The sequence below is a fragment of the Canis lupus genome, chromosome 8 (genome assembly GCF_011100685.1).
Source record: "Canis lupus familiaris isolate Mischka breed German Shepherd chromosome 8, alternate assembly UU_Cfam_GSD_1.0, whole genome shotgun sequence".
Classification (NCBI taxonomy): domain Eukaryota; kingdom Metazoa; phylum Chordata; class Mammalia; order Carnivora; family Canidae; genus Canis; species Canis lupus.
This window is the reverse complement of record NC_049229.1, coordinates 15,702,231-15,729,253: the sequence shown is the minus strand read 5'-3', so window position 1 is coordinate 15,729,253 and position 27,023 is coordinate 15,702,231. Positions and strand designations below refer to the sequence as shown.

Below are 27,023 nucleotides of genomic sequence, written 5' to 3'. Positions count from 1 at the left end.
ATAGGATACAGCAAAAGCAGTTTTAAGAGGGAAGACATAGCAATACAGTCCTACCTCAAGACCTTGAGAAAAAAGAAAAATATCCAATAAACAATCTAAGTTTAACCTAACAAAACTAGAAAAAGAAGAACAAAGCCCAAAGTTAGCAGAAGGAGAAAAATAATAAAGGTCAAAGTGGAAATAAACAAAATAGAGACAAAAAAACAATAAAAATGATCAATGAAACTAAGAAGTGGTTCTTTGAAAATATATTTTTTTAAAAAATAGAGAAACTTCTAACTAGATTAACCAAGAAAGAGAGAGAGGGCTCAAATAAAGTCACAAATGAAAGAGGAGAAATTACAACTGATACCACAGAAATACAAAGGATTATGAGACTACTATGAACAATTATATGCCAACAAATTGAACAACCTAAGAGACATGGATGAATTTCTAGAAATGTGTAATCTTCCAAGACTGAATCATAAAAAAAAACAGAAAATTTAAATAGACTAATTGCTAGGAAGGAGATTGAATCAGAATAAAAAAATCTCCCAACAAGCCTAGGACTAGATGGCTTCACTGGTGAATTCAAAGATTTAACACTTGTCCTTCTCAAACTCTTTCTAAAAACTAAGGAGAAGGGGACACTTTCAAATGCATTTATGAGGCCAACATTACCCAAGTACCAAATCCAGAAGACACACACAAAAAAAAAAAAAAACAGAAAATTATGGACTAATATCAATAATGAACATAGATTCAAAAATCCTCAACAAAATATTAGCAAACTGAATTCAATAATACATTAAAAGGATTATACAGCATGATCAAATGGGATTTATTCCAGGGATGCAAGTATCATCAACATCAGCAAATTAAGCATTATAGCATGCCACATTAACAAAGTGAAGAATAAAAATCAAATGATCATCTCAATAGATGCAGAAAAAGCTTTTGACAAAATTCAACACCCATTTATGATAAAACCTTTCTACAAGGGGGTAAATAACATAATAAAGAATATATATGAGAAATCCACAGCTAACATTATACTCCTAGTAGGTATGAGGAACAAGAAAAGGATGCCCATTCTCACCATTTTTATTCAATATAGTATTGGAAGTCCTTGCCAGAGAAATTCGGGGAAAAAAGGGAATGAGAGCCATCCCAAATGAAAAGGAAGTAAAACTGGGCAGCCCAAGTGGTTCAGCTGTTTAGTGTCACCTTCACCCAGGGCATGATCTTGGAGCCATGGAATCGAGTCCCATGTTGGGCTCCCTGCATGGAGCCTGGTTCTCCCTCCGCCTGTGTCTCTGCCTCTCTCTCTCTCATTAATAAATAAAATCTTTAAAAAAAAGAAAGAAAAGGAAATAAAACTGTCACTATTCACAGATGACATGATCCTATATACAGAAGACCCTAAAGACTCTACACACAAAAATCCTGTTAGAATAAATAAACCTAGTAAAGTAGCAGGATACTAAATCAATATATAGAAATCTGTTGCATTTTTATATCCTATTAGAAAGAGAAATTAAGAAAAAAATCCCTTTACAATTGCATCAGAAAGAATAAAATACTTGGGAATAAATTTAACCAGGAAGGTGAAAGACCTATACGCTAAAAACTATAAGACATTGATGAAAGAAATTGAAGAAGACACAAATAAATGGGAAAATATTCCATGCTTATGGATTGGAAAAATTAATATTGTTAAAATGTCCATACTACTCAAAGCGATCTACAGATTCGGTGCAATCCCTATCAAAATCCCAGTGGCATTTTTCACAGAGCTACAACAAACAATCCTAAAATTTGAACAGAATAGAGAGTTCAGAGATAAACTCACACATATAGAATCATTAAATTACAACAGAGGAGCCAAGAATATACAATGGGGAAAGGACAGTCTCTTCAATAAATGATGTTGGGAAAACTGTACAGTGACATGTAAAACAATGAAACTAGATACTATTTTACACCATACACAAAGATGTACTCAAAATGGCTTAAAGTCTTGAAGATAAGATCTGAAAACATAAAACTCCTAGAAGACATAGGCATTAAGCTCCTTGACATTGGTCTTGGGATTGAATTTCTAGATCCAACTCCAAAAGCAAAGGCAACAAAAACGAAAATAAATAGTGGGACTACATAAAACTAAAAAACTAGAAACTGAAAAGCTTCTGCGGAACAAAGGAAACCATCAACAAAATGAAACACAACCAGAACACCTGGCTGGCTCATTCAGAGGAGCATTTGGCTTTTGATCCTGGGGATACAAGTTCGAGCCCCACACTAGATATAGAAATTACTTAAAATATTTTTTAAAAAATGAAAAGGAAACCTCTAAATGGAAGAAGATTTTCACAAATGATGTATCTGACAAGAGGTTAGTCTAAAAATATATATAAAGAACTTATATGTCAACACCAAAAACCCCAAATAAACCAATTTTAAAATGGACAGAAGACCCGAATAGGCATTTTTTCCAAGGAAGACATACAGATGGCAAACACACATGAAAAAGTGCTCAATATCACTAATCATTAGGGAAATGCAAATCAAAACCACATTTAGATATCACCTTATGCCTGCCAGAATGGCTAGAATCAAAAACATAAGAAATAACAGGTGTTGTAGAGGATGTGAGGAAAGGGAATACACATACACTGTCAGTGGGAATGTAAATTGGTTCTGCCACTATGGAAAATAATATGGAGGTTCCTCAAAAAATTAAAAATAGAACTACATATAATCTAGTACTTACACATCTGAGTATCTGTCCAAAGATAATTAGACACTAATTTGAAAAGATATATGCACTTCCACGTTTATTGCAGCATTATTTACAAAAGTCAACATATGGAAATAATCTAAGTGTTCATGGGTGAATAAATAATTTTATATATACATAAAATGGATAATAAAATATATAACTATATTAAATATATATAACATAGACTACTACTTAGCCATAAAAAAGAAAATCTTGCCATTTCCAACAATATGGGTGGACCTTGTTAGTGAATAAATTAGATAAGTCAGAGAAAGATGATAGTGAATGATTTCACTTATATGTGGAATCAAAAAAAAAAAAACACACCAATGGAACAAACAAAACTCATAGATATGAGAACACATTGGTGGTTATCAGAGGAAAGGGGGGTTGAGGATTGCAAAATGGTTAATGTGAGTCCGTTGTATGGTGATGGATGGTAATTAGACTTAAAGTGATGATCACTGGGCAGCCCGGGTGGCGCAGCGGTTTAGCGCCGCCTGCAGCCCCGGGGTGTGATCCTGGAGACCCCAAATCGAGTCCCATGTTGGGCTCCCTGCATGGAGCCTGCTTCTCCCTCTGCCTGTGTCTCTGCCTCTGTCTCTGTCTCTCCCTCTCTCTCTCTCTGTCTCTCATGAATAAATAAAATCTTTTTTAAAAAAGTGATGATCACTTTGTAGTGTATAAAAAAGTTGAATTGTGTGGTATGCTTGAAACTAATATAATGTAAAATACTAATTTTACTTCAATAACAATAAGTCAACGGGACACCTGGGTGGCTCAGCAGTTTACAGCCTGCCTTCAGCCCCAGGCATAATCCTGGAGTCCCGGGATCAAGTCCCACATCAGGCTCCCTGCATGGAGCCTGCTTCTCCCTCTACCTGTGTCTCTGTCTCTCTGTCTGTCTCTCTGTCTCTGTCTCTCTCTGTGTCTCTCATAAATAAATAAATAAATAAATAAATAAATAAATAAATAAATAAATAAATAAATAAATCTTTAAAAAAATAAGTCAATGGCAGAGGAAGTGCTTTTATATTGCTATGGTTTCAGTTGCTGCGGAAGATCATGTGAGCTTTGGGTGCCACATCCTCTTTTCCAATGGCTGAACACCTCCCCCCTCAACGCCTTTGTTAGGTTTTGTAGGGTCAGAGCAGCATCAAGGCTCTCTATTTAACCTGTTAACTTTTTAAACAAATCTAAATAAGGAAGTAAAACTGGGCAAATACCAAGAATTTGGTTCAATAATTCACCAGAAGAAACTCTTGTTTTGGAGCAAAGAATACATATAGTGATTTTTGGAATGAGAAGCTTGGCAAATAAGTTTCATAGTATCTTCCAACAATCAGTTTTAGGCTATCTGAAAATCTGTATAGTCCTTTTAGCCTGATGGTTTACTTGAGGATGGTTTGTGGCAAATTAAAACAAAACGAAGTAAATGCAGAATCTCTTAGATGATAAAGGTTTTATTTTATTTATTTTTAAGTTGATGTAAATTGAATTTGGAGTATTTTTAAATGTGCCTCTCACATTTGTTGAAAAGATGAATGATTATGTACGTGAATTAAATATCAATAATTTCTTCCCTTAAAATGTGCCAGTAAAATCAAGATAGAATAACTTTCTTTTTTAACTGAAAAATAGATTTCTTGGGCAAGTTATGCTGAGTGGCCTGAAAGTTTGGGCTTTTTAATGCCAAAATAAGTTCCAGGACATCAGAGGTAACTTTCAGCCAAAGCTTTTGCGTGAGTAGTTTCTGGCAGTGCTGCATGTAGTCTGGCCAAGGTAATGTAATGGCCAATTCTTTGAATAATAATGTGTCATCTCATAAGAGAGTCCCTCTACAACAGATAATTCATAGTCAATTTGGCAACTAACTTCATTATTTCTCAGTAACTTTTTGTCTCTATTCATCTATCTTCTTAATCTCCAAATCACTCTCTGGTGTCTTCACAATGGTAAGTGATAAAACTACTTGGCCTTAGTTGCCATTATTTAAAAAAAAAAAAAAAAAAAAAAAAAAGGTTAAAAATTGATTGGTTTCAGGATTTTGCCATTTCTTTGTTTCAGGAAATTGTAAGGACTCCAATTTGGATAGGATGAATAGTAACCTTAAGTATTACTGCAAGAAATGGCAAATTAAAAAGTACTTAGAGTTCCCTTTCATGAGTAATGCTATATTTATTATATTTCTGTAATTCTAAATCTCCATCACTTGCAAAACCTGACACCAATTTAGTATATCCCATTTTTTAAAGGGGAACTACAATGAAATATGTATATATTCTTTGTAAAATAATCCTAATTTTAGAAATGTTAAAATGTGGGGGGAAATAGGAAGTAACAAAATTAAGGAAGTAATTTTGTCTGAGGTTTGTCTGAGATTCTGGAACAGTGTTTTAGGAAATTAAGATTGATAAACTTGAATAATATGGAATTTTGCAGGTCCTTTTGTTTTTCACAGTCAGTATAATGAATTGTTGAATAGCTGTGTTAGAGGTTCCTTTCTTTTTTAAAAAAGATTGTATTTATTTATTTATTATTAATAATAAAAGAGACACAGAGATAGGCAGAGGCAGAGACACAGGCAGAAGGAGAAGCAGTCTCTATGCAGGCAGCCTGATGCAGGACTCTATCTCAGGCCCCCGGGATGGCGACCTGAGCCGAAGGCAGATGCTCAATCACTGAGCCACCTAGGTGCCCTAGAGGTTCCCTTCTTACCAGCCCCGGTTTTTCATATTTTTAGTAAATCTTTTCATGGGGACCTTTTTAAGCAAGTTGCTTAATAAATACTTGAATATGTATTCTGTTATACACAGATAAAGTATTTTAAGATTGGGGTATATAGTTGGAGGTAAACAGAAAAATCTTGAAAATTATATTTCAAGATAAGATGCCAAAATGCAATTTTTATTGAACATTTAAAAATGCAATAAAAAGTTTAGAAAAGGAGGCCGATGACTACCCTTTATCATTAATGAGACATATCAATAATGGGAAAAACCCACACTTCCCAAATGTGGCACTGTTTCTTATTCAGATATTTAAACATAAGCATGTTTGTTTGAACAATTTACATTGTATTTCATGTGATGATGTTTATTCTTTTTATTACATATCTTTAGAACAGTTAGTAGGCTGAAGCCAAGAATACAATAAATTTACCATTGCCTAGCAAATGTTTTTGAAAACCGCATTGTTAGTTACTCAACAAATAAATAATTGGCTTTAATTTTTAAGAAAAAAAATTCTAGGGATACAATGAACATATTTTGTTTTATATAGGTAAGCTACAGTCGATCTGTGTTTTATGCTATAGTTCTTTTCATTTTGTGTGTAATGTGCTTTAATTCCACATGCACTGATTTTGTATGCACAGCTTTAAAAATCTTAACTTTGAATCACATCATATGTATATATATATATGCATGAAAGGTATACAATATATTGATTCATAAGGGAAAGTAAACTACAAAATATACATAAAACAAATCTAATCCATAAGTGCAGTATTTAAAAACTAAAATGTATGATAACTAGGTAAGTGAACTCAATTCTTAACAGATGCGGTATTATGTTTCATAGTTTGTAACAAACCTTGTTTTTTTAAACTTTTGTGTATCATTATACTATCCAATCATGGCTATTTAATAAAGCATAATGGATGGTTATTGACACAGTACTTAGAGAATAAATAAGAGAAACCAAACAAGATATCACATTGGCTACAGATGGGAACCAAGAACCAAAAGCAAAAGGTTAATTTTGAAGAGCTGGCTGAGCTTCCTGTCAGAATGAGATTGAACCTGAAGACTGGCTTCTCTGACCTTTGCTGCCTTGAGAATTATTTTTTGTCATGGTGTGTGTGTGTGTGTAGTATGTACACAGGAGGCACAGATACACAGACAGCTAATGAGATGGAATAATTTGGAAGGAAACATTCTGGAAAGTAGTATCCTTAGGAGATTTGATTTCAGAAAATGTGTCACCTGGACATCTGCCTGCCTCCCATTGAATGGCTGATTGAGACCCGGAGCAGGGATCTGAAGAGTTGGGTATGGATCATAATGAATTCCTTGGCTTCGCCCCTGTTCTTATCCCGCTTTTACAAGGAGGGCATATAAGGTGTTTTAAAATTAGGAAGCGATATGGTGTAATACTTCATGAGATTGGGCCTTGGAACCGGCAAACTAGGTTTGAGTCCTGGCCCTGCCCACACCAATTTCTCCACAGCAGGTGCCTCCAGCTAATGAGCTATTTAGTGGGCTCTGAAGGGTGGGAGGGAGGATGTGACCTCCTAGGGACTCTGCAGCTGGTCCGTCTTCTGGAGGAGTCCTCAGCAGCAGGCTAATAGCTGCTCATGCCCGAGGAAAGAGGCGGTCAGAGAACGGCTGAAACAATTCTGGATTTTGTTTTCCTCAGAGGTGTTTACCTGATCATTAGCCATTTGGTGGCACAGAAAATGTTCAATCCATCCATCTTCCTGTCTAGTGGCTTTTTCAGTTACCCCGTGAATTACACATTTTCACTGACTTAACACATAACATTGGCCCAGGTGCCCTCAAATGCAGCACTAACATGAAATACATGTGTTGACTCTGCAACCATTTTTATTTCTGTCTGAGACAGGTTTTAGGTCAGTAGATAAAACACTCTTGACATCTTTAATACCCTTTATAGGGCCTTTTATAAATAATAGTTGTCAGTTGATAGTTGTTTTTTTTTCTCAAGCATTGATGAGATTTCAAAATAGAATTTGGTGGATGGCTGCAGGTTGTTTCTGGAAAATAAAGACAAACTATTTACTTGTTTTAGCAGCAAATGCCTCTTTCATTATTTTGCCATTTTAAAAATGTTGTCTTAATGCCCCATGGAACATGTGGCACCAATGAGCTAATCAGAGTCAAAGAAAACATTGATTCAAGGAGTGGTTTGCAGCAATACTCTGTACTGGCATTATGCTTACAGAAGGAAAGATTGTTAATGCTTAAATTGGGTGGGTTCTCAGAGTGGTTGGCCTTGGGTGAGGGGACACACAAAACTAAGAAACACGTGTCCTGGGTGTTAGAACCATGAAGAGAACCATAACATTGGAGGGGAGTGTTTTATTAAAAATATACACCAAATACATATCTTAATTTTATAGTTTGATGAATGTTTACCAACTGCATATGCTTACCAGTCTTGTGCTCAGAGCAAGAAATAGACATTACAAGAACCCCAAAGGTCCCCCATGTTAACTTCTGATTTTCTTATACCCCCTAAGAAACCATTATCCCAACTTCTGACATCACAGGTTAGGTTTTCTGTTTTCAAACTTTATTTAGATGCAGTCATAGGATATGTGCACTTTTGTATCTGACTTCTTCTCTCAACGTTGTTTCTGTGAAATTCATCCATGTTGTTTTGTGCAGTTGTGATTTGTTCATTGTAACTACTGTCTAAGAATAAAATTGTTCAGCTTTAGTAGATACTGCCAATTTTCCATCATATCTGTTCCCTTTTAAAAATGCAAGTAATCGGGGCACCTGAGTGGCTTAGTCAATTAAGTGTTTGCCTTTGGCTCCGGTCATGATCCCAGGGTCCTGGGATAGAGCTCCGCCTTGGGCTCCCTGCTCACTGGAGAGTCAGTTTCTCCCCCTCCTTTTGCCCCTTCTCCTTCCTTGTGCTTTCACGCTCCTATGCTTGTGTGCTCTCATTCTCTCTCTCTCTCTCTCTCTCATAAATAAAATATATTTTTTAATGCAGGTAATCCAAAAGGTCTGTTGCTCTATCATGGTTTCTGAACTGTAGACTTAATGGAAAGACTACATCAGGATCATGGACTAGCCCTTATCTCTAATAAGGACACACTATTGTATACAGCTATAACACTATATTTGCTAACACCGTTATGTACAGTTTTCAGTTGTTTTATGTGAGTGTTATTGTATTTTAACTAACTGCTTGTTAGTATTGTATTTTAATTAACTGCTTTTTAATCATCTTTGTACCCTCAGCACCAATCACTGTATCTATAGATACTCCTACTAACCCCAATTTACAGGAGAGGTACAGGGAAGTAACTTGGTCAAAGTTATATAATAGGAAGTAGGGAAGAATGCATGTACCTCCTTTACGTGTAAGTCATACAGTATCTTTAAAAAGTCTGACAGGGGCATAATCCTAAAGACCAGTCTTCTCTGCAGACAAAGCTCATAGGGTTAGTAGAGCTCTTAATAATTCCACAGAAGATAAAGCCTTTAGATAGTTTACATTAAAATATCTGAGATGAACTTTCTGCCTTATAATATTTACCAATGCTAAATTCACACCAACCTCATAGCATAGTAGAGAGACATGGTTAAGAATAAAGGCCCCACACTGAAGGGGGCACTTGACGGGATAAGCACTGGGTGTTATTCTGTATGTTGGCAAATTGAACACCAATAAAAAATAAATTTATTATAAAAAAAAAGAATAAAGGCCCCAGAACTGGAATGTCTACATTTAAATCCCCAACACTCCATCCAGAGAATCTAGTTCTCTGAAGAAAACATATCAGACCTTGTACTTTGCTTTTTTATGGGGTCTTGCACTGAGCTTATTTCTTCCATGTCCCTCTGCTTGGTAGGGAACTCACGGAAGAGCTGATGCCATGTTATTTGTAATCCCTTACAGTGCCTAGTGCTATGCGTTGATGATAAATATCAAAAGTATTTAAGGAACAATGAAATACTTCTATTTTATGTCACTTAACTATTTATCCTGCATCTACTTTCCAAAGAACCAGAAACAACTTGCAAGGAGAAAAAAATGCAAAATATGGTATTTACATGTTTTGGGGCAATGGAGATAAACAGATCACAACATTTAGGTAATGATTTTGACTAAAATTCCTGGCAAACTGGGAAATATTTTGAGTAAAATGATTTATATTTTCTGAGAAAAAAAATACATATCTTGGATTTATTTATTTATAAGTCTGCCTTCCCCTCTAGTCAGGTAAGCTCTTTGTGAGTAGAGAATGGTTCTTATTTAAATTTGTATCCTTAGAGCCAATCACATGCTTAACATGTGAATACATGAATGAATGAATGAATGAATGAACAAAAAGAGAAAGGAAGGAAGAAAAAAAATACCTTTCTGGGAACTATCATGAAAACAAGACTACTAGAATGACTTGTACACATCTGCCATAGCAACGCAAACACAGTGTAGAACACAGAAGTACAGACCAGAGTTGGCCTGTTTGGGTTTAATTCCTGACTCCTTTACTTGCTATGTGTATGCCCTTGAGCAAATTACTTAACTTCTCTGGGTATCAATTTCACCTATAAAGTAAGTTAATTATACCAACTGCCTCTTAAAGATTATATAAAATAATACATTTAAAGGTCTTGGCATTTAATAAGCATTTGACAAATGTTAGTAATTCATTCATTTAGCATTTTTTTTAATTCAATAGCTACAACATGACAGGTACTATTCTGAAATTGCTAAATGCTAAAGCCACAGAATTTAGCAAAACAAAGTCCCTAGTATTTTTTTTCAAAGTCCCTAGTATTATGGAGCTTGTATTCTAGCAGAATTTAGAGAGAGAAAACCAATAGCTATCTATAAAATGGGAAGTGCTATGAAAAAAATAAAGTAAAAAAGGTAGAAGGCATCATGGTGGGGAGGCGGCTCTTATACATTAGTGGGGTTAAAGAAAGTCTCTCAGGTGAGATAGCCTCTGAGAAAGACTTGCAGTGTTGCAGTGTGGAGTGTGCTGAATATAACTATGGAGAACAAGGAGCAGTGAGAGAGAAGGACAGAGGGAAGTTGAGAGGCTGGAGCAATAGTGGGGTCTAGCTCATGGCCTTGTGAGGACATCGGAGTTTGATGGGAAGCCATTGGAAGGTTTTGGTCACACATGTAATGGAACCTGATTGATTGGTCATTGTAAAAAATAATTCTGGTTGCTATGCGAAGAAGAAATGGTAGCAGGGTCTGAGACATAACAGGGAGAACAATTAGGAGGCTATTGAAATAGGCCAGACAAGAGTTGCTAGTGGCTTAGACTAGAATGGTGTCATTGGAAATGGGAAGAAGAGATAAAAATTGAGATACACATAAATGTAAACTTGATTCATTTTACTATTCAATTGGATGAGGGTGAGAGAGAAAGAGGAGTGAAAAGTAAACAAGATTTTTAGCCCAAGGAACTATGTCAACCGGAGTTGTCATTAAGATGGAAAAGATGGGCTTGCCTGGCTAGCTCAGTCAGAAGGGTATGCAACTCTCGATCTCGGGGTCATGAATCTGAGCCCTCTGTTGTGTGTAGAGATTATTTGATAAATGTTTTTTAAAAAGATGGAAAAGCTGAGGAGGGTTTGCTCTAAGCAGTGAGCATAGATAGAGAGTTATCAAAGATTCTGAGTTGAGTATAAGGTTCTTTTGTTCATTTACTGTTTATTGATCTCCTACTGTGTGGCAGCACCGTTCTAGACTCTTGGGGTAAATGAGTGGGGGAAAATGACAGTCTCTGCCCCTTAGAAGTTTAAATGGGGTATCCCTGGGTGGCTCTGTGGTTTAGCGCCTGCCTTCGGCCCAGGGCGTGATCCTGGAGTCCTGGGATCGAATCCCACATCAGGCTCCCTGCATGGAGCCTGCTTCTTCCTCTGCCTGTGTCTCTGCCTCTCTCTCATGAATAAAAAAATAAAATCTTTTTTAAAAAAGAAGTTTAAATGGAGGAGTACAATGGATAATATATAACTATAACAAACATATAAGTAAACTTCCTGTTACTGTCTCAATTCACCTATGGGCATTCAAATAATCTGCTACTAAAGGCATTGGACCACAGCCTTTTCAGTTGTCTCAGATAATACTTTCCAATTTGCATCTTTTCCTCAGGCCTGCTCAAATGAAATAGACTCTTTGTCATACAGTTCACACAATGCTATCTCTAGACAGTGTTTATATCTGGATTCTCTAGGATGAAATACACCTGTGCATACTTATTTAGACTTAGTGTTGCCTAGGTATTTATGGAAGTCTGGTGGTCTAGTTTAGGGGCACCAGCTCCTCTCTGCTTAAGTTGTTTCTAGTGGATAATTTATTAAAGAATCATCTTATTGTAATTTTTCAAACTCATATTTGTATTTCACTGCCCATACTCAAAACCTGTCTAGCTTCTTGCTCACCTTGTTACACATTGGTGCAATCTTTTCCAGTGCATTCCATATCACTCTAGGTCCAAGAGACAGACCATGAAAAGAGTGTTCTGTGCTCAAAGAAGAAAAGCCACATTCTATATCCCCCACTCGGAAACTCATATTGTACATGACTATTGTTAAGGCTCTGAGAAGTGTCACAGTAAGAAACTTGTTTAAAACTGTTCACTCAGCATGTCCAAGACTTACTTTACCATAATATAGAAATTTGCCAACATTCCACAGAACTACCGTTTCAGAGTTCACAGTTAAGGAAAATTCTGGGTGGACCAACAGCATCATTGGCAAGAAATCCAGATAAATGGGGTCCAGTGTAGATGACGGCTTTGTGTGAACTTAAGCAAAGCAGTTAACCTCTCTGTTCCTTAGTTTTCTCATTTGTAAAATGGGGATAATAACAGACTACCTTAAGGTTTCTTGAGGCTCCTCTCAGTGTTTCTAAATGTGTAAAACATGAATAAAAGCACTTTATACAAGTTTAAATAATATAGTTATAAATCTTATTTTGTCTCTTTAATCAAGCATTTAATTTCCATTTATTTTATTTTATTATTTTATTTTATTTTATTTTATTTTTTCCTTATTCATGAAAGACACACACAGAGAGAGGCTGAGACATAGGCAGAGGGAGAAGCAGGCTCCTCGCAGGAAGCCTGATGCGGGACTTGATCCCAGGATCCCGGGATCATGACCTGAGCCAAAGGCAGACACCCAGGCACCCCTAATTTCCATCTCATGCGTAAAGTAATATTATTAACATGCATAGTAATTTATTGCAAAGTTAACTTTCCTCTCACCAATGGTTTAGTTTGTACTTGTTATCCACTTGTTCAGTGGAAATCCTTTATCCTCCTATAGGAAGTCACCCTCAGTTTGGTCTTCTCTCTTCCCTCTTACTTTTTTGGTGACTCATTAAGAAAGTCTGCCTCTTCGCTGGTACATAGCTCTGCAAGAGTAAGACCATGTTCTCAGTGCCTGGCACGTAGCAGAAGTTCAGTTAATATTGAGCTGAATCCTAAATTGTTCAATTTCTATGAGTTACATCATCCTGTTTTCAATTTTGGTACCCACAAAATTGGGGGAAAGGAGCTCTTGTTCCTTCATCTTGAGTATGTTTATCATCAGGGTTCCCACAACGTAATCCTTCACTGACTTTGCTTTGGTTCTAGTTCTGAGAACAAATTGTCCTGTGGTTCAGGGCACTGCCTGCTTTCCTACTGGGATTTGGGCTGTTTCTTCCCTTTTATTCCTTCCTTGTCTCCTAGTGAAGTCAATCACTAATTGATAGAAGTAGGGACAACTCCAAGGCTTCCTTATTTCTTCTTTTCTTTCTCCTTTCTCCTCATTTTGAACATCTTTATTTTGACTTCATTTCATATACTCTATACTTGTCATCACATTTCTGTTTGAAGACACTTTCAGGAGACCAAGCCCATAGCCCTGTCATTTACCTGTGGGTCTTAAGAAAATTCTGACTGCCTGGCTGAGACCACACCCCTCTTCATCCCCCTATTCTCCTTTATTCCTTCAACTAATTGTCTTGCTTTCATTGCTTGTAAGTTCTCTATAACGCCATTTCTTCACATAGGCACCAACCTATGGGAAACTTGAGAGAAAACATTCAAAGTATAAAGGAGAACAAAGAGCATGTATCATAGCTAATGACTAATCAGCAACTTATATCTGCTGCTCACAACAATGCAGTCACACAGGACCCTGCCGTTAGAATGCTTAGTTGGCATAATGCTCTGCTATCCCAGGCTTAAAATTCTTCATGATTTTTGAACAGAGGGCCCGACGTTTTTACTTTGTACTCAAATAGTGTAGCTGGTCCTGAAAGAAATGCCTGTGCTAGAAACTGGGGGAGGGGCCCAGAGAGGTAGAATAGCTGTGTCCAACCCCTGTGCAAATCTGACCCTGAGTGCAGGTGAGAGGAAGGGCAGGGCAGGTGGAATTGTCCTAGACTGACTACAATACTGCTGAAGAAATGCTCAGTTAAGTCATCACAGGGTGGGGTCCTTACCAAATTGGTAAAATCAGAGGATCTCTGGGTCTCCCAGGAACCTGGCTGCCTCGGCCTTGCTGCTGGCTAGGAGCAGCTGTGGGAAGCATGGTCTCTGCACAAACCAAGGGAAGTTCAGAGCAGCAGCTAGGGCCCTAGGTCCCTTATAGTACCTGTAGTTGGAGATCTTCAAGACACAATCTCAGGACTCCACATAGCATTCCCTGTACCCCGCAACCTCTTCCCGAGGCCTCTGGGAGATTCAAAATTAACATCAGTATCTGTGCTATTTTCCTATTGCTGCCCTAACAAATTGCTACAAACTTGGTGGTTTAAAACAACACAACTGTTTTTTCCTATAGTTCTGTAGGTCAGAAATACAACGTGGGTCTCATTGAGCCAAACTCAAGGTGTCAGCAAGGTGGTCTTTTTTACTGGTAGCTCTAGGAAATAATGTTTCCTTTTCTTTTTTTACCTTCTGGAGGCCTCCTGCATTCCTTGGTTCATGGCCTCATTCCTGTATCTTCAAAGCAACGTTGCATCTCTCTGGGCCTTTATTCTGTAGTCAGGACTTCTCTGACCACAGCTGGGAAGCATTCTCTGATTTTAAGAATTCATGTGATTAGATGGGCCTACCTGGATGATCCAGGATACTATCCCCACCTCAAGGTCATTCATCTAATTATATCTGCAAAAATTACTTTTTTCATGTAAAGAAATCTATTCAGATTTCAGGGTTTAGGATGGGGTCTCTTGGAAAGCTATTATTTTGCCTACCACACTATTTTTCACTTTAAACTAGTTTTTCTTCACAAATCTCTCTCTTTTTTACAAAGGGTGTCTTGATTTTTGTGGTCTGTTAGGTGGTGAAAATGTCATTCTGTGGCCTATAATAGTGAACATAAATGATATTGATGTAGAATGAATGAATGAATGAATGAATGAATGAATGCAGTGTTCTGTTTTACCTCAAACTAATGGTGAAACTCAAAAGAAAAATTACAGGGGCTGAGCGCGGAGCCGCAGCGGGCGCGGAGTCCGGGCGGGGCGCAGCCTCCCTCCTCCGCGGGGCCGAGCGGGTGCAGCGGGTGCAGCGGGCGCGGTGGGCGCAGCGGGGCGCAGCGGGGCGCAGCGGGCACGGCGGGCCGGGCCGCCGCGGGGGGGATGCGGCTGCCTCCCCGGGCCGGCGTGTAGAGAGGGCGGGTCCCCGGCCTCGGGAGCGCGGCGGTGGAGGGGACAGAGGCAGCGGCCATGGCGACCCCCGGCAACCTGGGGTCCTCCGTCTTGGCGAGCAAGACCAAGACCTAGAAGAAGCACTTCGTAGCGCAGAAAGTGAAGCTCTTTCGGGCCAGCGATCCCCTTTCGGTCCAAGAGACCCCATCCTCAGCGTCCTGATGTGGGGGGTAAACCGCTGCATCAAGGGACTGAGCCACGTTCAAATCCCTGTTAGGTTGATGCCAGATGACTTCAGAGCCTATTCAAAGATAAAGGTGGACAATCACCTTTTTAACAAAGAAAACATGCCAAGCCCCTTCAAGTTTGAGGAATACTGCCCGATGGTTTTCCGTAACCTGCGGGAAAGGTTAGGCCTCGCTGATCAGGATTTCGGGAATCCCTTGCCCCGGAGCGCACCGGTTCCCACGACTCCCAGGCACGCAGCGGGGCTCGACTCCACACCGCCTACCACGAAGGATACATCATCAAGACCACCACGAGTGAAGATGTGGCCGAAATGCACAACATCCTGAAGAAATACCACCGGCACGTAGTAGAATGTCACGGGATCGCGCTCATCCCCAGTTCTTGGGCAGGTACCGGCTTAATGTTGATGGAGTGGAAACATACGTGATTGTTACAAGCAATGTGTTCAGCCCCCGCTTATCTGTGTACGGGAAATCCGACTTACAGGGCTCCAGGCGGCTCGAGAAGCCAGCGACAAGGAAAAGGCCAAAGAACTACCGACCCTGAAGGATAATGATTTCATTAATGAGGGTCAAAAGACTTATATTGTTGACAACAACAGAAAGGTGTTCCTGGAAAAACTGAAGAAAGATATCGAGTTTCCCGCGCAGCTAAAGCTCCCGGGCTACAGCCTAGTGGAGGGAATCCACGCTGTGGACAGAGCCCAGCAGGAGGAGGTGGAGCGTGAAGAGGGTGGCGGGGAAGGGGGGTGACAGGATGGCACCCACCCCGTCGGGACCCCTCCAGGCAGTCCCGGGGCGCGCTGAACGGCTCCCCGCGCTTGGCTCCTGGCGAGTCTGATCCGAACATTGACGTTTATGGAATTTAAATGCCGTGAAAACCCGCCCAGGAAAGAGGTGTACTCTATGGCCATTACTGACATTTTGACTCATTATGATGCAAAAAAGAAAGCAGCCCACGCGGCAAAACCCGTTGAGCGTGGCGCTGGTGCAGGGATCTCCACCGTGAACCCAGAACAGTATTCAAAGCGCTTTTTGGACTTTATTGGCCACATCTTGACGTAACCTCCCACGTGGCCTTGGACGGACGTGAGCCCGGGAAGGAGAGAGGAGAGGTGGCTTGGGGGTAGGAAGCATGAACACGCCTCCGCGTTTACATCTCCAGGCCAAGACGACTGACTCGGAGGCCACTCGCTTTAACAGCTACCTGCTATTTCCCAGCATCGTTCTAGCTATTTCTGACACATGGGTGTGTGCCGCGCACGTGTGTGTGTCTGTGCGTGCGTGTGCACGCGCGTATGCGTGTGTATTAGAAATTAATTAATGAAAGCCGATCAGCTTCAGTCAGAGTGCGTTTGGGCAACAAGCCTCCGATTCCTGCTGTGGATGGAAGGACGCATGGATGAGCATGCGGGGGGAGGGGGTGAAGGAAATGCATGTCAGACCAACCATGTGGGCGTCACGCAATAAACTGTGGATCAGTTTATTTTCTGGAGTCGAAAGATGTGACAGTATTCATAATAATAATGAAGATAATAATAATGATGATAATAATGATGGTGATTAAAAGAAAAAACTTAAAAAAAATTACAGATCAATTAACTGGTGTATGTGTTTGTAAATTTTCGTTCTAAAGCAGCAGTTCTCAACCTCGAACTTATATCAGAATCACCCAAGGGGTGTTGTAAAGTCCTGATACCCAGGCACACGACATGCAAATTAAGTCATAATTCCTGGGGCCATAAATGGCCTTACAAAGTTTCCAGGTAATTCCAGTGTGTAATCAGGGTTATGACGTTTTACAAGCCTTAAATTGTGTAATATATTCTTAACTTGGGGAATGACAAATGAAGAGTTTTTAACATTAGAGTTTTCCATAGTAGGTGGTCTTTGTATTGAATAACTCTGACTTGTAAGATCTGAATAGATTGATGAAAAGCAGATAGTTTCATTTATCGCAGGCAGCCATGACCTGTAGTCAAAGCACCAATAATTTATTTTCATTTTTAAAATAATAGAGGATAAATTATATTGTTCCCGTTCTTTCTGCCAGAGCCTTTATGATTAGAAAAACCTGAGAAGCATTAATATTATAGGCCTTAGAACCAAAATAACTAACAAACCAATCAGGTATTAAAAATACCCAAAATAGGGGGTGCCTGGGTGGCTCAGCCATTTAAGCATCCGACTTCACCTCAGGTCGTGATCTCAGGGTCCTGGGATTGAGCTTCATGTCAGGCTCCCTGTTCAGCAAGGTGTCTGCTTTTCCCTCTCACTTTGCCCCTCCCCCGCTTGTTCTCTCTCTCAAATAAATAAATAAAATCTTTTAAAAATGCACAAAATAGAAAAAAAAACTCACAAATGGAAAACTTCGAATAAATAATATATATATAATAATACACAATTATAATTAAGAAACTGGGATATTTACCTTTTCTAGTATTAAATTTGTATTATCCTAAAATCTGCCAGCCAATATTACTTAAAACTGGATAAAATAGCACCACTTCAACACACTGGGAGGAATAATGGGACAATATAAAACTAATCTGGCCAGAAGATTCTGGCCAGACATGCAAGGGTCTCATTTCAGAACAACTTGAGGAGCCATTTGACCCAGCATCAGGGAAAACAGAAAGAGAACTGCAGTCATTTGCTTATTTAACTATTTTTAAAGACATAATTAGTTCTATTGAATTATTGCAGTGGAGGAAGGATGGAAATATGAGAACTAGTGCAAAGTAGGAGGGGAAATAAAGGCAGTGGGAACTCAACTTGAAAATTTCAAAAGCTAAATAATGTTGAAAACAAGGACCACATTGGTTTAACGTCTTGTTTCCTTTTGTTTATTACTGGGCAGTAGAAGGTTTGTGGGCCTGTGTATGGAAGCAGTATTGGTAGGTTCAATGTACCCACATTTCACTGATCTTGGTTCTGCTGAGGGCAGTTCTAAACAAATGGTTGATAGAGTGGTCTTTATGTTTGTTCTCAGATGATAGCCCAGGCTCCCACTCTGCCTATTGTAAAATGAATTTAGTCCCTCTTTGGAGTATATAAGCTGCTTACAGAGAGAGAAAAGAGCAGGGATGAGTCAAACTGCAGACAGGATATCGAGACTTATTTGTCCTCTCCAGTGACTGGCCACATGAAGAAACAAAATCCATTTTCCAGCCATTTTATTCAATACACTTCACAGACTTTCAAGTTCCTAAAAAAAAGACCAATGAAAGGCAAATGTCTGATTATTCTCCCCATTCTGGCAAAGAAATTGGTTTCTCTCCTTTTGTTTCTCTACATTTTATTCTTGCCCTCCTCTCCTGAAGGGATCAAACAGCACAGAATGCAGAATCTTTGGGACCACCTTTAAGATATAATGCATTTTTCTTTAAAGACTCCTTTCCAATCTGGGAAGCAGATAACAACATGGTTTTGAGAATGACATCTTCCCCACTCCCAATGCCTAGCCACTCAGGCTTAATTAACTAATCAGTCATCACTCAGGTATTTATACCTGAAATAAATCAGTTATTAGAAACTGAAGTGTTCCTTTTTGGGGGGTTGTTTGGTTTTTGTAGATAACTTGTTATCTTTGAGGTTACTAATATTGTGCATGGTTCATTCATCATGTGTAAGCAAAAAAAAAAAAAGAAAAAATAGAAAGAAAGAAAGAAAGAAAGAAAAAAAGAAAGAAAGAAAAGAAAAGCTCTTCTCTTTACCAAAACAATGCATAATTCCTTCCAGTAAATGGAATATTGTCCTCATAGACTGATTTTGATGTTGTTGCTGTTCTCATTGAGTGTAGTCATTTTCTAGGTTTATGATAAACTTAGGTGAAAGATTGTCAAGTGCCGCATTTGGGAGATTGATGAGGTGTTCCTTTTCCTCCTTATAAATTCACCCAGAAGTGCACCAGTTTTCAGGGGGCCTTTTTTCCATGCAAAGGACTGAATTAGTCCCACATTAGTTAACATTTAAGATAATAATAACGATAAAATTTATTGTCTGGAAATGAAAATATCAATCTCTCATACCCAATTTGTCCGTTGTGCTTTGGTACAACCTCAATCAAAATTGAGTTAATCAGGAGTGACCTCATAGGGTCACTAACTCTAAAATTAATTCTGGTTTTAATGATATACGCCTCTAATTTATACCTAAAAAGTGTGGACCACCTGTGTTGTTGACTGGTTGTGATCATCTTGAGACCTAAGGGATTTGTATCAAGAAAAAATCCAGACATACAGGATACATGTTTCTTTAAAGTGATGCTATAAAAATTATTTTCTCGATTAAATCTGTTATTCATTTTTTATTTTGTAAAGCCATAAAACTCGTGGCTTTGAAATGATTGAATATATGTTTGTGATTTGTTTTCACTAGCCTCTTTCCTTATTCCCTGTCTCCAATGACACCATTCATGTAGCATAACCACAAATCTTTTAAAGCACATTTCGTAGACAGGACTGCATTTGGCAGGGCTATAGCTTGCAGTGATACAATTTTATAGAAAATAGCAGTATTAATTAGATATATGCTGGTGAGCTAGAAGTAAATGTTTATGATTATTGTCTAAAGCCAAACAGGAACATGTAAAAGCAATAATAAATATGTTCTCTCTCATTCCAATATACCAGCTTAGGCAAATTTTTGGCTGGAGAAGCATAAGTGAGTAATTAGATAATTGCTGCCTTGATTGAGCTTAATAGGAAACATTTCAATTAGGCTAAAACTACACAGAAAGGAAGTGGGTTTTTTACAAAGGGAAACATTCCTTGTCATGCAACTGTCAGCTTGTGCCCACACTAAGAGATGGGATTAAGTGGATCTCTGCAAAGGAAACAAAAAAGAAATGATTGCAGTAATTAGACCTATACTTAAACATTGTGTCTTCTGATAGAATTTCTTGATGATTCTAGGCTCGATAACGCAGCCCCTATAAATGTCTTGCCTGTAACAAATTACTGCCTTAAATCTATGGCAAAACAAGTTCCTGGAAAAAAAAAGTTATGATTTTCTCATACTACAAAAACTAACATTCTAGAATTGCAGGCCTCTTCGTGAAGCCACCTGCATGCTAGCAAATAATCAGAAAAGCCATTTGGGGCTAGTTTGCATGGTTAATAGTCTCTCCTTAGCATACCTTGAGTGTATGTATCCAGTTCCTGACTCAGAGCTGGAACCAGATGTAAAAATGCTCCTTTCAAAGGATAAATGTCTGAAGAACAGTACTATTCTTAATGTCCTGGGAGTTGAGGTAGTGATGTGACCCTTTGATCTGTCAGCATAGGGGTTTTATCCATTGGGAAGTCACATTGTTCCACCCATGGGTGGTTAAATTCATGGGAATGATGTAATATAGATGCCATTTCAGGGCCCCAGCAGGTTGCAAATTGCCTAGCCCAAGGCCTCACACATATAGACACTTAGTAAATTGATGTTTTAATATTGCTTTATTTTGTTTAAGATTTTTAATTTATTTATTCATGAGAGACACACACAGAGAGAGAGGCAGAGACACAGGCAGAGGGAGAAGCAGGCTCCATGCAGGGAGCCTGATGTGGGACTCGATCCTGGGACTCCAGGATCACGCCCTGGCTGAAGGCAGGTGCTAAACCACTGAGCCACCCAGGGATCTCCTTAATATTGCTTTATATGAAAAAGACAATAGCTTGAGCTCTTGCTAGATGAGAAATGGAGAAGCCACTGATAGAACACCAAATTATTATATCACCTCTAGAAATATGATATGTCACCCAAATCTTGTAAGGATCTTGTCAAGACAAACACAAGTCCCATTTAAGGTATGCTACTGCACTGATGCTACTGAAACAGCCCAAAAAGCAATTGATTCCTTCTGTCTTTCTGGGTGGGCATTCTTCTCTCTCAGTGTCTCTGCTGTACAGGGGAAGCAGCGTTAACAGCCCACATTAAGAGGTGGCAGCATTGGAGAGGCCCTTGACTTCCTTGTATTGTGTAGGGGTTAAGAGCATGGCATTAGAATCAGTTGGGCTTTGTTACTTGTTCTGTGACCTCTGGCAAGTTACTTAACTTTTTCAAACTCAGTGTCTTCATCTGTAAAATAGGAATGGTAAAAAAAAAAAAAAAATAGGAATGGCAATATTACCTCCCTCTCAGGGTTGTCATGAGGAATTAATGACATGATGCTTAGCACAATTAAGCACTCAAACATTCTTGGCTCCTATTTTATTAGAGGGCACGAGTTCTCATAATAGAGCACAATGCCTAAGAAGTGCTTTTTAAAGTCAGGGGTGCAAGGGTTTGCTTCTCCATTTCCTTTTCTAACCAGCACCCAAAGTTCAAAAGTTTTGAAGAGGTGTCAGGGCCACCTCTGGTCTGCTTCAGTCTGCCAGAATGTAAAGCTAGTGTAAAGTCTGTGGAGCCAAAACTGAGATGAACTGAAACCCTGCATCAAGAGGTCCCCATTAGCAGTCCCCCCACTTCTGGCCAGCAGTTGGGCAGATGGGCCATCTCTTACTGTGGTCAGTGGCTCTGTAGAGAAAGCAGCCTTCCTTGCTCATACCCAGGTGACATAGTCGGGTGTGTGATGTTCTTTCAGTGTTAATGACTAGAAATACTGCATTTGACTATTTACATTATTAGGATTTGAACATAATACAGGCTTTAGTTGTTGTTAGTTTTTTAGAAGCCATTTGAGGGGAAAATGGGAAGCCGTTGAATAGAAGGATTTACACTGATTTGTTTTCCAGCACAGCAGGGTAGGAACTCCAAGCCTATGACCATAAAGTTAAAGAGCTTGGAAGCTTTAGTTTTAGATTCTTAAAATTAGATTGTGACGGATCAATAGTCTGTATAGTAGACTTGGTAGTGAAAGTTTCTTTGGGAGATAAATTTGTAAGCATTTCATGCACCCCATACAGAATTATTTCTATTTCTTTTTTCAGGCTTCTCAAAACCAATCACGATAGGTTAAATGAGAAAGAATTTTAGACTCTCATTCAGTGGGTAAAACCTTAATTAGTTTCTGTCTTTGGGGAGATGGTCTACTAAATGAGGAAGTAGAAGAGGACCCACAGATCAGTTCCATAGAGCAAGCTGGAGGTAGTGCTTTTGGGGGCTGAGAGGGCTTATGTAGATTGACAGGCCTTTGCTTTTCATGATTAGCTGATAGAGGTTTCCACACCTCCTGTCCCCATTTGTCCTTAGACTGTTTATGACCAATTTTCCTATAGGGAAATGCTAACTTGGAATCTCAGGTGGCAGACCCCACTTTTGTGGCAAGATTTAGGTGTCGTGTGTGTCTAAAGGACAGAGAAATTCTTGTCTTTTCTATTATACTCCTTCCTATATGCTTTTGCATTCAGAAATGTGGCCTTTCCCTAGGAACCCTTTTTACTGGGAATTCTGCTTTATGACAGCATTTTGACTTGCTGCCAGAGAAGCTGGAAATGAAGGAAGTTCAAGATAAATATCAATGGTGATTTTTTTTTTTTTCTTGGTCACTCTCTTTCTCTCTCTCTCTCTCTCTTTTTTACAGAAAAGTCATATGCTCATATCCTAACTTGTCCCAATAGAGGGTCAATTACAACCAGTTGGCTGTAAATCCAATCCAACAAAAACACTGAGAGAAGGAACTGTAGCAATAGATACTGAGGGTCTCTAGAATCACTATAAATGTTAAGAACGTGTCAGCTGTGAACTCCGGGCCTTTAAGCGATATTTTAGGACCCAGTGCTTCCCAACATAGCCCCTAATGAATAAAAATGAGCCAGGCATTTTTGTATGGTTAAATTGTCTTTTCCCCCAAGAAATCTTTTAAAGTTAAAGCAAAGTCATAGTTAAAATTTCATAAATAATATGATTTAAAAAGTTCATTAGCAGGCTGTAATAGTCAAAAACAATATGTGTTCAGAGAGGGATGTTCACAGAGTACATCGCAGTGATAATAATTACATTTTAGGAATCAAAAAGGATTTTAGTGGCAGCCCTTGGAAAATCTTTTTGACTACGTTTTGACCATTATACATCTAAACAGTTTTGAAAACTGAAAAAGTTAAGAGGACTTGATGTGCTGGTGAGAACAAAGATTCTATATTGCCACAATAGTTGCTCACTTCCTGGGGGAGAGCAAATGACAAAGCATGCATTATTTGGCCCTTCATGTAGGTGAGAAATGAAATCCAATTTTTTCATCCTGCATATACATACAATATGAAATATGATCATTTAGAAACAAGAGCAATAAAGACCCCTTGCCACATGGCAGTAATTTCTTTCAAAAAAATGATTTTTGCATTCTATGAGATGTTTGTCTTCTAATAGGCTTCTTGAAGACATTCTGGCAATGTGCTAGAATTCTAGGTTTTCGTCCTGTTATTACCAAACTATGGGATATTTAACAAGTAATTAAACCTCTGTAGGCCTTGGTTCCTAATATATAAATCAAGATTGTTTAATTAAAGGTTTAGATGACCATTTCCAGCTCTTACATTCCAGAATCTATGAACCACTTTATCCATTAAACCTCAACCTTGGCAGTGAATCAGAATCAGCTAGGGAGCTTTAAAAATTGCAGATACCTTGGCCTCATCCCACAGAGGTTTCAATTCAGTATATCCAATTCCACTCAGCTTCTGAGTGAAGCTTTTAAAAGTTTTTTAAATGTATATGTATACCCAGAGGTGAGATTGCAATAAACAGTTAACTCCTTGCTAGGCACTCCTCATGTTCCTAGATAGAGGAGCCTGATCTAATTAGTCAAAACAGGATAAAATCTGTCATATAAAATATTCCCATTTTGGTTTTTACATCCTGGATGCTAGCCCCTTTAAAGCCCCATTTTTTCATGCCACCTCATTACAAACATATAAGCATCTAATATATCAACTCACCTGTCAGATAAATGGTAGAAGGGTATACATGCTGACTAACTAACCTGTGAATACTGTAACTTATAGAAGAAGTATATCCTATTTTATCTAATCCATGAAATCATCTTAAGTGTAGAGATTCCTTGATAGGAAGGACTAATTAGGGGATAAAGAAGTATCAGACAATTTTGCATTTACTCCTTGCAACCAGATAGGCATCAATATTTCATCTTACAGATAAGGAAAGTAAGTCTCAGTGAGGCTTATCTTTCTTACCCAAGATCTCCCCACAAGGTCATGTTACCAGAGGGAGTAGAAAAAAGTAGCCCTTCACAGCAGGGCTTTTCAGATGCTCCTATGGTCATCCTTACACAGGCCTATCTAGTTGGAGGGCTAGCTTAGGCATCCCCAGGCTCCACTCCATAGTTTAAGAGCCCTTTAACTTGGAACTTTAGGAAAATATTTAGGAAAATAATGAAAAGAAATACTTGAGAATGGTCAAACCCATATGGAAGAATCATGGTAAAGACAAGATATGAGCAGCTCTCTTAAACCCAGCAGTAAGTACCATAAATTGGTAATATGTAATTTGGCAGTATGTATCCCTGCCAAATCTTAATAACATTCACATCTTTTGACCTAGTACATCTAATTCCAGGAGGCTGTTCTAGGGAATAATTATTGGTGTGGACTAACATTTGAATAAAAATAATAGAATTGCTTTAGAATAGTATGTGTAATAGGAAAAAAGGGAAAAAATCTAAATATTTACTGAAGGTGAATAGTTCACTATACTTAAGTACATCCATATGATGAAATATTGTATAGCATCAAAAATAATGCTTCTGAAGAGATTTTAATGAGGTGTGGAAATATTAATGCTATTATATGAAAAAAAGATACAAAACTATATGGTATGATCTCAACTATAAAAATAAAGGATGTAAGCATTAAAAACTCTAAAATGTTAACAGTAGTTATTTCCAAGTAATAAGATTACAAATACAGTTCATTTTCTTTATACTTCAATGCACTTAAAATTTTTTCTGTAAGTCATGAATTATTTTAAGAAGTGGGAAACATTAAAATATACTTGTGAAAAAAAGAATCATAGAGTTTGGTTAGAAAAAGAAAATTGGGGATCCCTGGGTGGCACAGCGGTTTGGTGCCTGCCTTTGGCCTAGGGCACGATCCTGGAGACCCGGGATCGAATCCCACGTCGGGCTCCCGGTGCAGGGAGCCTGCTTCTCCCTCTGCCTGTGTCTCTGCCTTTCTCTCTCTCTCTCTGTGTGACTATCAAAAATAAATAATTAAAAAAAAGAAAAAGAAAAAGAAAATTGTACAGAAATAAATTAGCAATAGTGGACCAGAGACCTCAGTTCTAAATAATCTAAGCAAACCCACCAAATGCCATTTACTTTGGTAGAAATCCATCTTCTCGGGGCCATGTTTTCTTCATGTGTCAAATTAGGGGACAGGATCAAAGGAATGTTAATGACATTTTTATCTTTAAGATTAAAAAAGACTCATCATAACCCTGCTAAAAAGAGTCCATATTTTCAGATAAGAACAAAATAGAAGTGTTACCCAATAATTTCTCTTGTCTTACTTTTTTTTTTTCCTGCTTTGAAACAGAAACTAGACGATAGCAGAAATTCCCATGGTGTTTCAAGGGTATTAATAATTTTAGTATATAGGGCACAGGATCAATATAGATAAGCATATAGACATATAAAGTATGGCTGATTAGATACTCTGAAAGGCTCCATTACTTAGTACAACTAAATATAGATAAATTAGAAGCCTAACTCTCAAAGCATTCCCAGGACTGCAAGAAGCTAAGTCTTTAAGAGAATCTTTAAGTGCAAAAACAAAGCAATAAAGAAACAGAGAACACCTAACAAACAAACAAAACAATACAAAATAAAAACTAACAAAAACAATCAGAGAAAACCCCACCCTTGAAATAATCTCTCCCCCAAACAACTGAGAACTGAAGTCAGAAAGGGGAGCAATAAATGATTGGATCAGGAGACTTAGACTGAGGCTTCCTATAATATCAGATTGCTATCCTAAAATTTCTGGATTATCCAGGACCCTCTGTAGGGAAGTTTACATGATCTCACAATGATTATGCCTTAGTCTCATGGGAGAAAGAAACTCAAATCCTCTTTATAGGGAAGCAACCTCACTATAGTTGTTTGGGATTCCCACAGATAAAGTCCAATTAAATGAGTTCATAAAAATCATCCAGGCAGCCAAGTGAGTGGAGGCCCAGCAGGGTCAGGGCATTGGCTACATTTAGGGAGATTGAGCAAATAAGTGAATGGACTGAGGAAAATGGAAATAAAATTTCTCACTTTTGGAGATGGACGTTACTAATATGAAAAGGAGAATACAGAGCATACCCTGTGGCATTGGATCGGAATTGCAGATATTGGTATGAACTCATGACTTCCAATATAGAGATAGATAGGTATAGAAATAAATATAAAAGTAAAAATGTGTGTATGTAGACTTGTGTATATATGTACATGAATATATTTTGTTGCTCTGTCCACTTGAGAGTGCCTGAAAGATCTCTGTAATTAAGAGCACATGTAATACTGAGACCATCGTTTCTAAGTACCATTTTCCACTAAAAGGAACTAAAGTACCATTTTCCACTAAAAGGTTCCTTGGAGAAATGGCTGATATCAGGGTTGGGGCAAGGATAGTCTAAGATAAGCTTGGACGTCTTTTTTTTAATATTTTATTTATTTATTCATGAGAAGCAGAGAGACAGAGAGGTAG

General features: G+C 38.4%; 1 protein-coding gene and 1 pseudogene across 5 annotated transcripts in view; both read left to right on the top strand.

Annotated features, from left to right (window-relative positions):
- Positions 1–27,023, top strand: part of SLC25A21 (solute carrier family 25 member 21) — a 470,243-nt gene that overhangs the window by 147,560 nt on the left and 295,660 nt on the right. The gene's annotated exons all lie outside the window — the stretch shown is intronic.
- On the top strand, positions 15,145–16,942 carry LOC100687795 (annotated as a pseudogene).